The 12,026-nt window shown below is 40.5% G+C and overlaps 1 protein-coding gene across 8 annotated transcripts in view; it reads left to right on the forward strand.

Moving 5' to 3' along the window:
- The window catches only part of kug (FAT atypical cadherin kugelei), a 104,752-nt gene that overhangs the window by 29,249 nt on the left and 63,477 nt on the right, over positions 1-12,026 (forward strand). The window lies entirely within an intron of this gene.

The following is a 12,026-nucleotide window of genomic DNA, read 5'->3' on the forward strand; positions in this document are numbered from 1 at the left end:
GATTTCGTTCAATTTGGCATGAACTGCACTAATAATTTTTTAGGTAATTTTATCAAAGAGCGCGTTTAATCCGTAGAGTTTTGCATTACCGTCATACTTCAAACGTCTGTTTTGGGAGTATAACGCCGAGGGGAAAATCGCACATTAAAAGCAATCTGCCAAAGATTCGGCACATTTTACGATCGTTTAAAGTGATTTATTCATCTCTGTTGGTTCCACCCTCTTAGTATGCATAATTGACAACCAAATTGTGCGTTAGAAAAAAATCAACTCACTTGAGTACGATTTAATCTAACGACGGAAACTCGTTAAGTTTATTACTTTAATCTTATCAGAAGTAAATATTTTTAGTTCTAGCCTGTCTGTCTACAAAAATAAAATTCATGTGATCATGGTTGCAGCAAATATCTCCTGTTTTCTTTGCTTAGCTCAGGGTGAAATCGAAGGAAGAAAAACGCTCGAGGCGCGGTGAAAAATGCCGAAAGCAACGTAATAAATCATTCTTTGATGGCATCCTGCAGGACCCGTGTTGTTGTACGTGTGTACACGTGGCAAACAAAAGTGTTTTTCAATATAAGCCCCACCTCGGCGGGCGACAAAAATATGAAAAGCAATCGAAGAGTGACGGAACAAAAAGGACATTTTTATTCAATCCTCCACTTTAGATCCCTCTACATGTTTACTATCTCAAAACAAATCATCATTTGACCATTTTCCGGGCCCTACATACATAAAATAAAAAAACTTAACCAACAACACATAGTTTATTTTAAAGCAGGAGATTAATGATTGTGGTCGAGCATTCAATGTTTCGCACAGAATAAAAATGGTAATCGGCTGGCGCGCTGCAAGGGTGACTAAATACTTTTGTTATTCGGTGTGGAAAAACAAAAGAACGCTATTAATTTCGATGCCAAGTCGAGCAGTGCGCTCACCATTGTGTTGCCATTTCGATTCGTTTTGCGGTTCGATTTATTTTCCTATTCTTGTTTTTCCAACACCGCTGCAGCGTTGCGTTGCAGTCGTAATTTGGGTAGACAGGGATTTATTAATCATTCACTGCCTGCGCGCTGTTCCATCAAGCAAAATAATTGACTATTTCGAGCGTGAGAGAAACAAGCTTGATTAAACAAAAAGACGTTAAATATAAGAAGTCCATTGTGTATAATCGCAGCGAGCGTGGAAAATGTGTAAGAAACTTTTCCACCCCTTATTCTCACCTTCCAAGCTCATCTACGACGATTTATCCGCGGCGAAAGCTTTATATGTTTAAACTTGAGCTTTGCCCAAAGTGCTGCTTACATGTGCTTCTTGTTTCGCTTGCGTTACATTGTTTCGTTCTGGTGCGAGAGCTACTAACGTCATGTTTTGCTTGCACGTAAGTGAAGAGGCCGTTAGATAAATTAGGAATAAGTAGCGCCGCATTAAAGGGGTTACTCAACGTTTGGCCTTATTTATGTCTTGCGTCGGAAGCAAAATTTCGGCCACACCGCTGTGGAGTACCTAGAGAGTCTTAAAATCCGTTGCTTTTCTTTGCGATCTCTTTAGATTTTGTTTATGAACGGCTCACAACCGCCCCAGTCTCCGAAAAGAGTGATGATAAAGCGATCCATTAATATTTGTCAAAAAATGATTTCATCTCGCGAGGAAATGCCTTAAAACTGAAGATGGGTCTCAAATTCCCACAAAAAACTGGACGAAATTAATTAAAGCGCACCGGGAACGAAACAAATTTCACGTTTGTGGAATAAAAAGATTTTTCATTAATAAATCCGGTTTTATTTTGCCATGCTCGGCAAAATTTGTTCTGCTTAACGTCGTGGGAGTTTTAGGGATGAGTGATTGATAAGCGCGGGTCATAAAATTTCATGCGAAGTTATCGCCCATCGCGAGTTGTCAATTGGTCATCAACACATCGACATCAATCATCATCGAGTTGACGCTTAATGAACTTTCGCGATATACAACACAATGCGGCTTGTGTGGACGCGCCGTGGTAATCGAATGATTGATTTTTTAATTTTGCCACGCACAATGCAGATTTGGGCAAGTAAAAATAATTAATGCTAAATGTTTTTGCAGAGTTAGCAGAGACTAATTTTTCACTTTGGCGCAATTTCCCTTTTCATTTACCCTTCTCCATCACGCCAACAACGTCCATCAGCAAGGCGTGCACCCGGAACATCTTTTTTTGATAGCCGGCGTCCATTTTCCATCGCGGAAGGACATGATATGATTAATTTTCTTTTTCCTTTGTTTGACCGTAAAATTGCGTCATATGTTGAAAGTTAGAATGTTGTTTCGGAGCAAAGCACGAGCTGGCTGCTTTTTTTCAATGCACTTGAATAAATAAAGAATAAATTTTCGTCCGCGTTCGTCTCTATTCCGGTAGTTTCGCGTGGGTCGTTTTTCTTTGGAAAGTAGAGTCGTGCATATTTTAGTTGTTTCCTCCGAACTCCTCGCTTTGACACTGTCGCAGCAACAGCAGCAGCAACAGTAACACGTCGCTACTTAGAAGCTGTAGAAAAGGACGCTTGTAATAATCCTGTGGTGCGCTGCCGCCCCCCAGAATGTAAAAAGGTTCGCTAGTTGACTCTTTACGACTGCGGAATGCCGAAAATGTTTTCCACTCGACTTCGGAGCGTGCACCAAACTGCAGGACATTCACAGGACGTTTATTAAAACTCCACACTCAGCTCTAAAACAGTATAAAATCAATTCTTTCACGACCTTGTATTGTGCAAACTTTTTTAATGCCCTAGCATAAAAGTTTTCCTAGAGTTACAGTAACCTTAGTAAGATTTCGAAATTTGAAGACCATTTTGCTGGGCTTCCGAAATGGTTTTCGTTAAGGGCTCTTGTAATTAGATCGTTTCGAAAATGTGTTGTGCATTGTACGCACGTAAAATCGCGTAGCGCGCTAGTTATGCGCTGTCCTTTTAGGTATTGCGCTATTATTGTCCTATCGGTTGCGAACGCTGCGCGGCGATATTCCTATTAGGGGCGCCTCGGCGACCTCTTTATTAATGTCGCCCCGACGAGGGCCACGGCCCGCGCAGATACGTCCGAAAAGGGTATGCATATAATCGACCGGACCCGTGCTGGAAATGAACCGAAAGGACATGCATAACAATGGTCCTTTATTCCGAAGAAAATAAGAGCGCATATTTATTGATATAGCGTTTAATTTAATTAAAATTTAAGCAATATTTATCCTGATAATAACAATAACACTAATATATTTTATTCTAAAAACCGGCTTAGCAATAGCCATAATTATCCCTACTAATATTATAAATGCGAAAGTCCTGATGTTTGTTACACTTTCACGCAAAAACTACTTAACCGATCATCATGAAAATTTGTACACATATTCTTAGTGGTCCCCGAATGGTTATAGGCTACTTTTTATTTAATAAAAAAATTATTTTTTTAATAAAATAAAGAAATTGTTTAGACAATAATACCTCTGCATCTGGCTATTTGACTACTTTAACGCCATCTAGCATTCCAGCAATGAAGCTCAAACCTAAGTACTATAGTACCATCACAGTGTATTATCACACTGTATTACCGACAGCTACGTAAACATCAAATTCAATTGACTACACTATGGAGACTGTACACTACACTTCCATAGACTATACTTTCAGCCATTTTAAACTTCCCGCCATTCTACTTCATTGTTACTTCTTCTCTGACTACAGACGCGTACGGAAGCAACTTCATTATTTTAGATATTCGCGAGCGAAGCCGCGGATTAAAGCTAGTAATATATAAATTTGTATTTGCATGGACTGTGTTTGATTTTGTGTGAGGATTTATTTTTTGGTTATGTTAACATTATGTAAAAGCATAAATTCGTTGAAATAAATCAAAATAACTTAAATTATCAGAATTAACTTTCAATTCACGGAAATATTCATATTCATGCAATAAAATGCAAGTTTGCATTGTTTATCGGAAACATATTGATAAGAGTATAAAATGTACCTACTGCGCAAAATATGAATTCAATTCAATGTAAAAATAATATATGACGTTCTTCTAAAAATACCAGATTTACAAGTATTATTAAAAGCTTAGTATAATACGATTAAAAAATAATAAATTCTCTTTGTTGCATGTAGGTATTTATCAACACATGTAAATACTCGTCTTACTACTCAACTTTAATACTCTAGTTATCGCTTTTGTAAACGTGCATTGCGCCTGTCCGATATGCGATTATGTCGATGATTAACCAACACGGATGCAGGCACATTTTGATTGCACATGCTGGGCGAAATATTTCGCATGCCCACGTATTGTTTGATGTTTTAATCTACCTCCCTCTCGTCCTGCGCGTCCGCCAACTTTAAACCGCACTAACCAGGTTAAATACCGTCCCCGGCTCGCCGGCAGACTAATTACACATTAATAATAAAACGTGCATTCTATACATGCGTGTGGGTGGGCATACTGTGTGACGGGACGCTTTTGGCTCTTTTAGCGGGCGCTTCGTGGAAAATCATTCAGTAAATCGTTAAATATTCAAATACATTTTACGCTTTTTGCGAACAAATAACTGTGTTGGCATCTACTGGGAAATCAGAATAAATTCTAAATTTTTTATTCCAAAATAATGTCAGAGTTAATAATCGCGTAATTACTTTTTGCTTCATTTGCTGCTAAGCGGATTGCTTTGGTTGAATGTAATTAAAGTGCATTTTCTATCCAAAGATCGGTTTTTTAAATCGAAATCTTCTTCGGTTTATTTTTGTCTCTTGGAAAACTCATTAAACTGCACGAAAATTACAAATTGGATCGATTTTTAATTAATTACAACCTCCGTGGAAGAGAAATATTGTTTTTACCGATTTATCCCAAACCAACTAGTTTTCTGTACGTGCCTTTAGTTTTCGCGTCGCTGCAAGGTGTTGACGTTTCTAATTTTCGCATTCGAATTATTGAATGTTGCTCAATCGAATATTTAATGCCTTGCGCGATGCGAATGAGCAATTAAAAGTTAACGAGGATTGGATGACGTTATCCATTTGAAGCCCGCCGTGCTCTGGCGTGATCGAAATTGAAGCTGAAATGGCGCAGCAATGAAAGGGTAGAACCTTAATGCAAAACGGATATTGCCATACACGAAGCGTATGCCGGTTCTCAGGATGGTGCGCGCGCGTGAAAGCATATTGGGGACTTTCCGCGTCGATATTGGGCCCAAAATTGCCGATTGTTTTGCGTCGATTAAGGACAATATGACGAGCTAAAGGCAAGGAAAACAAAACCGTAATTACCCTCGCACCCGCACTATTAGCATTTTACATTCAAAAATTGTCCTTTCAATGCACAGGACACGCCAGTTGTGGTATGCAAGACGCGGCGCAAAAACTACGATCAAATTTCTTTATAATGGCCTGCCGCGCACGGATCAAGTTTCACCTCTCGGTCGACGAGCGACTCGTGAGACGATTTTCTTGTTCGTTATCCTCGGCAAGCTTCTTTTCGAATATCGGCTCCTGCGGGAGGCAAAGCGCTGCCGAAACTTTAAATCATATCTAATGGGCACGGCCATTAGCAGCACATGGCGTTCATTGTTTGCAGGACTTTTCTGCCCATCGAGAGGAATCGAACACAAAGAAAGCGGCTCATACAATATGCACCCGGCGGCCGGCGCCATTCAGTCGGGATATCAATCAATCCACAATGCGGCTTCCTGCTGCTTCCGGCGGCAAATAGCTAATAGCTTGCTTCTATCCACGAGGATAATGCTAGATAATTTGATTTGAGCAAATTACTTCAGTTGGGAAATGCTCATCTTCAACCAACTCGTCCATGTCCACGTGGTATGTGTGTCGATCAAGATCCTGGCTTGATCTGTCGCCGGATATACGAAAAGTGATTTTGTCCGATACGAATCTCACCAGATAGCAGAGAAAACTTATAAGCTTGATACTTGAAACTCCACACACGTGTCCTCATTTTTGGCTGCTGCTACCTAATACATTTTTTAATAAAAATTTTGCACAAATTCTTCCGCTGAAACTTTGAAACTCGTTAAACTCATTATGTTGCGTAATCCTTACTTACGTGCTGCACGCAGGTGTAATTTACATATTACATGCATGTCGTTGATTTAGGCGGCGAGCAACTTGATGATTATGTTTATCTCATGTGGCGCAGTGTGGTGAAGGCGGGCGAAAAGCTCTCGTTGTTTATTATGTTTGTACATCGGTAATACGAGAAGTTATTAGTAATCTGCATGATGAGAAAGAGCCGAGTTTGGTGCGCTGAGTTAGTAGAGGGTTGGACCCGCACTCGCCGCCCCGAAAGGTATAAAGTACCCGCAACTGAAACCAGATCCTATTATACACATTGTTTCACATTAACCTTAGCCGACCGAGCGTTAATAAGTTAAACTTGCATGCACTAGCGTACAGAGGGTGTCATGTACACAATTATAAATTTTCGTTGTTTAATAGTTTCCCTATAATATTTACTTTTTAGATATGATAGCAAACTAAACATGAACTATCATGTTTGTTTGTTGTAGGGAGTGTTTAGAAAATCATCGACAAATTGTGCACACCAGTAAAGGTCGTATTTGTAGACTTGTGGTTCAGTTCGGCGATTGCAAACGTTTTTGTCCTCCTGTGCCTTCGAGTTTACTCGCAGTGCAAAGTCTCTAAGCATTCCGCGCTTGAATTCAGTTCATTTCGTCGCCTTTAGCTGCTCGAAATTACCAACTGTGTGCAGCAGCATTGCACATCTGGTTTTTGTACGGACTCTCGGGGTATGAGTAGCGTGATATAGCGTTGAATGCGACAAATAAATAGGCGCTCCCGTTTGTTGGACGTCTGGAGATGACAGAAATCCCTATAGTTCGACCAGTTTGCTTCTGAAAACAAAGGAACAATAAACACTCGCAATTTGCTTTATTTGTCAACATCAATAAAATCTTAGCGTATATTTCTTACTGCCTTTGGATTAAAACTTACCTCAACCACTTAATATTTCACAACTTCTCGTACATACCTTCATAATATATTTTTATACCTGTTGTATCCCAGTTTCGAAAGTAAACGGTATAATTGTGTATCCCCTCGAGGGTAACACAGCACGAGTGGAGGTAGGCCATGTGTTCACAATTTCTAGAAGCCCTAGAACGCCCTACCACACTACTGTAGAATGATGGCAATGCTTGGCGCGCACAAGGGCGAAGTTGTGTGTTTTTGGAACTCCGGTGGCTGCTCCAATGCGCTTCCATTCTCATTCAGTTCGTTAGTATCGAAATAACCGTCGCGGCTGTAACTTCGTTCTCCATTTTACATTATACTCCAGTGACCATGGGACGCATGTGTGCGTCCAGAACGTTCACGACTTTACACCGAAGACGAATGTCGCGTCGTCGAGTATGAAGTATGAACCGGTTTGCGGCTAGCCATCATTAACGAACCCGGTTGCGAGTTGGACAGATTAGCAAATCTAAGCGTGTTTAACCATTGAGGTACGAAGTTAATCGTGTGGTGTGCAAGTTCCTCAAATGTGCTTTTAAGTGTTATGTGATGTTTGTGTTCTTTTTGGATATATAACCTTGGGTACCTCAATTATTTCTACTTGAATTCTGTAAGTGAAATTTTTATATAAACAAGTAAATTTTATCTTTATCTGTCAGATGTTTCGTTTTAAACATCTTTCTCATGTTGATATTTTGAAAATTCCCAACGCATAGCTGGGTATTTTTTCTACCTGCGCCCGAATTCTTTTTCTACCTGCAATTCTCAATAAGATATAAATTAAATTATGCGAATTCGTGGGGATTTTCTACGGAATTGTATTATTTCTCATATGCGCATGCAAATTAGATTAGATGGCACATCACATGTATCAATATGTGCGTGAAAATTCAAACGCAATCACGCACTGTGGACGCCACGGACCGCATTGTAACGTAATTTAGAATGTCATTACCTACCGGCAGTATTGTCTCCGGGGAATCAGGAAAATGAGAACCTGCCATAATTCAACTTCCCGTATCGCGCAACACAATATCACTCCGGCCAGTGTCGGTGATTTTTTTCATGAAATTGTGAAATAAAGTTCATTACTTTACAAAATTGTTTCGTAACCGAATGCTGATGCTATTATTGAAGTGACCCGCATTTTTGAGCAACACAATCTGTACACTGGGAGTCGTTAATCAACTTATTAAGTACCCTCGCGTTCGATATTCTAATGTACGTCAGGAATAAAATCTATGCGTGGGTGGAGTGACAGGATACGTGATATGTGCTTGTTGGCTGGTGGCTGTGTGCGAACAGTTTGTTGATTTTATGCGCCCTGATAAAACCTATTCAGTTCCTGCTTCCAGGCCTGCCTTGGTTTGGCTTCAGGCAGGCGTTGATGTAACTATAATGTGTCGGCTTGCCAGCTTTGTGTACCTCCATTCGCCGAAACGTTCGCGCTTGATGTTCCGTGCACAACGTGGCCTTATCGCGTCCAGACGTGCCGTTATCACTTGTCAAAGCTTTCGTTACCTGGCCGCCGCCGGTAGCTGAATTACGTGCATTAAATATACTGTTTGTTGATGTACCACTGCCGTATTCAGCATGGTTCATGTTGAGCTAAATTCCGACCTCACAGTCACCGAGAAGAGGGAATAATCTAGGCGCCCACACTAACATTAGTAATGAGTAAGAGGGTTTAGTGCCGTATTGCACCTTCGTTGCTATGTACGATTGGATTGAGTACGCTAGGTGGGAGTATATAAAGCTGGCGTCACATTTCTAACTCTCGTACTCCGGAATTCTCTCTGTGTGCTCCTGCTGTGTACAAACCACTATAAATGTGGCATAAAGTAGATACAAACGATGAGGTCTGAGTTGGCTCGATGTAAATTCAACTTTGCACACGCCGGACTCAAATAAAATCCAATCATATAAACGTCTTTTACAGCAAAAATAATGAAATGATCAAAGGAAATTTTATATTCGAAATACCCCAATCTGTTTCAGTTGAATTTGACTGAAGTTATGCCCTACCTTCAACCAGATTGTGTTTACAATAAGCCTCAATTTTGTCAAGCGTATATGCATCGATATTTATTGTCTCCTGTATAATTACACTTCTCCGAATCGGGAAAATACAATTTCCCTTCATTGTTTAGATTCTATTTCAGTGTAAAACTGTTGTCAGCTGCCCATTCGAAGTTTCTCACATGCGTCGCTTCACTTCCAACTAAAGCTACTTAAAGTTCCCGCACCTCTCGCTCCAGCAAACTTGTCGCTGCTGGAGGAAGACTTACGAATAGTTGCCAAGGAGTTGTTGTTGGTTTACTTTGTGTGAGAGACGCACGAAGGAAAGATTTTCGATAGCAGCGAGTCTCTGCTTTGCTTGTACTCCTCGGTTGGTTTAGTGATTTTCGTGGGCTAACAACAGATTAAAACTATTTAAGATAAGATGCGCTCGCACAGCCGCCACACAAGAATATAACTACTCGTATCTACATACACACATCCCGCACGCGTTTCCACACACTACAAGAACAAGGTGTTTCTGTCTTCATGACATGAGCACATGACATACACTAGAGAGAAGTATTTCTCTTGTTTTAGTCCATTACCGCAGCGGCATACCCTAAATCTAAACAAAAGTTTGGCTGGGCTCTTGTGCCTTTCTACTCTTTATACACGACGCTTGTTTTGCTTTGGTTTATTTATAGTGATTATTACATGCTTGTATTACTTGTACATTAGTACTGCTTTTGTTTTGCTTCTGACTCGATTACAAATCACTCTTTTTGCTTGGGTGATAACGAATTAGTTGCGTGGAATATGTATTTATGTGCGGGCATGATTCGTTGTTGAGGAATGCTAAAATTTAAAAAGAAATAAAGAAAAATGCGGCGTAGGTAAGTGCTGTTATTAATCTTCGGAGAATTCGCTCAAAGCAAGCGAGAGCGCACTGCAGAGCGCAGCAATTTTAGTTCCCTCTTTTTCGGGCCGCAGCTTATTTATGTAGATATTTGTACGTTTCGTACATGTGTAGTCGCGTTTCACGGTTATTTTATTCCAAATTTGAGTCATTCGTCTTTTCTATGTATCTTGTTTCCTTTGCGTCCGGATCTGCATCGAAATGCAGATTTTAATACTTGCAAAACTGACATTTTGATATTTCAATGACCAGTTTTCTTCATCACTAGTTATACATGTGTGGATGTTTCTCACAGTTCTGCACAAATGAAGGCGTTCAGTTTAATGAGTGTAATGTTTCCACGTCTGTGCATATCTTTGAAGACATTTTCATTTGACAGTGAGTTGCTCAAGACGCCGTGAACAAACAACACATCTTATGCGTGTGTGTGGGTAGGATTGTAGCTTTGAGTTTTAGGACGTCTACGACGCTTTATAATTTAAGTTTGCGTCGTCCTTTCACTTTTACTTTGTCTTGGGCTGCAGGCTGAGGTGTGACAGTTGAGATTCGCCGTGTTAAGAAAAGTATACCTAGGTGTTGGAAATTGACGCCTCCAAGAATGAACGCAAAACTTGAAACCTTTGTATGTATTTGTATTAAGACTGCGTGGTGCTTGGCCGAAGAACAAAAAGCAACTAACAAGGTACAGCAACACAAAGATCAAGTGGAACGCGTTCCTTTTAAACAAAGCAATACGAAACTGCAAAGGAACCAGCAGAAATAGAGAGGAATTCACACTTTGTACCTGTCTAATTAAACGTATTATTTCTCAGTACGCTCTTCTTTGACTGAAGATTTATTAAATTCCTCTGCAGTGCAAAATAAATATTGATTTTTGCATGTTTTAAAACGACTTGGACATTTTGAATGTTTTGAGGAGTACTTTTTCGATTTGTATCTGCATTCTTCGGTTGCTTTGATAGTTGGTCTCGGGTTAACCGGATGTTGGAAGCCTTGAACCCGCATCGGCGAACCCACAAATTCCATTCCTACGTGAGCCTCTAAAGTGCTTTGAAAGTCTAGAAAATCGGTAGGGAAATAGGACGCGATTTATCTCAATTCCTTATGCAATTCCGCGGTCTATCCGCAGCAACTATGAAGATATCGAAAACGCGAACGAGTTTGTCTGTTCATTCTCCAGATAGTATCATAGAGAAATCCTTTTGACTGCTATTAAAGTAGTTTATTTGACTTTATTTAGATTTTTTGCCAACTATGCGGCTGCTGGAAAAGGAACCCTGCATGGGTCTGACTATATAGGTAGTCTCGTTTAATATCACAAAGCGAGCGCGTTAAAAATAGAATATTGCGACTAACATGCCGCATGGGAGGATTACAAGGGCTTCAATCCTTCCTAGCAGTAATTGCCTCGCGTCTGTGTCTGCTGCGAATGGCGGGTGCGACTGTCGCGCGACACGACGACCTCCGCCAATATGAGAACTTTTTTGTTTTGCCTTTTTAGGTGTGACTTTTCCGCTTAGTTGTCTGAAATGGTTGCTGCGCGCTTAGTTTTTCTTTCTGCGTTCATAACTGGCTTTAGTGGCTATTAATAACATTAGAGCTGGTGCGATAGAAACAGCTCAAATGAGATAGCGAGCGCGAAATGCAGACGTAAGCAACATTATTAATAAATTACTCGCTGGAAAGAAATATTTTAAGAGTTGCACTTCGTCATAGCCCAGCCCCGACAATAAGCGAGGCAAGTAGCCGCCCGGATAGCAACCTTCATGTTCATTGCCCTCCTTTTTCACGTCTTACTTTATCACGACGAGCGCGCTCATCGGAATGAAGCAACCATGGCGGAAAGGCTCATTTTAGTGAGTTGTGTTTATGTGCTGTGCACTGGAGAAAGCGGCAACTCTCGAGTGCGCTATAAAAACCGGCGCGAACACGGAAAGAATTGGCTCCGGCTTAGAACGCGTGCGAATTGGGAGCGTTTCCAATTTTGGAATCGTCATCACCTCAGCGCAGGTGGTTTAAAACTCCCTGGAGGTGCTATCGCCGACCTAAACATACTCTATTTTCTTCCAGTTTTTCGAAATTCCGTTAACTCAATTAAAACTTTT

The sequence above is a fragment of the Atheta coriaria genome, unplaced genomic scaffold, assembly GCF_025399875.1.
Source record: "Atheta coriaria isolate IRGN ID8LTWV9N9 unplaced genomic scaffold, Caltech_Dcor_3.1 hic_scaffold_10_pilon, whole genome shotgun sequence".
Taxonomy (NCBI): domain Eukaryota; kingdom Metazoa; phylum Arthropoda; class Insecta; order Coleoptera; family Staphylinidae; genus Dalotia; species Dalotia coriaria.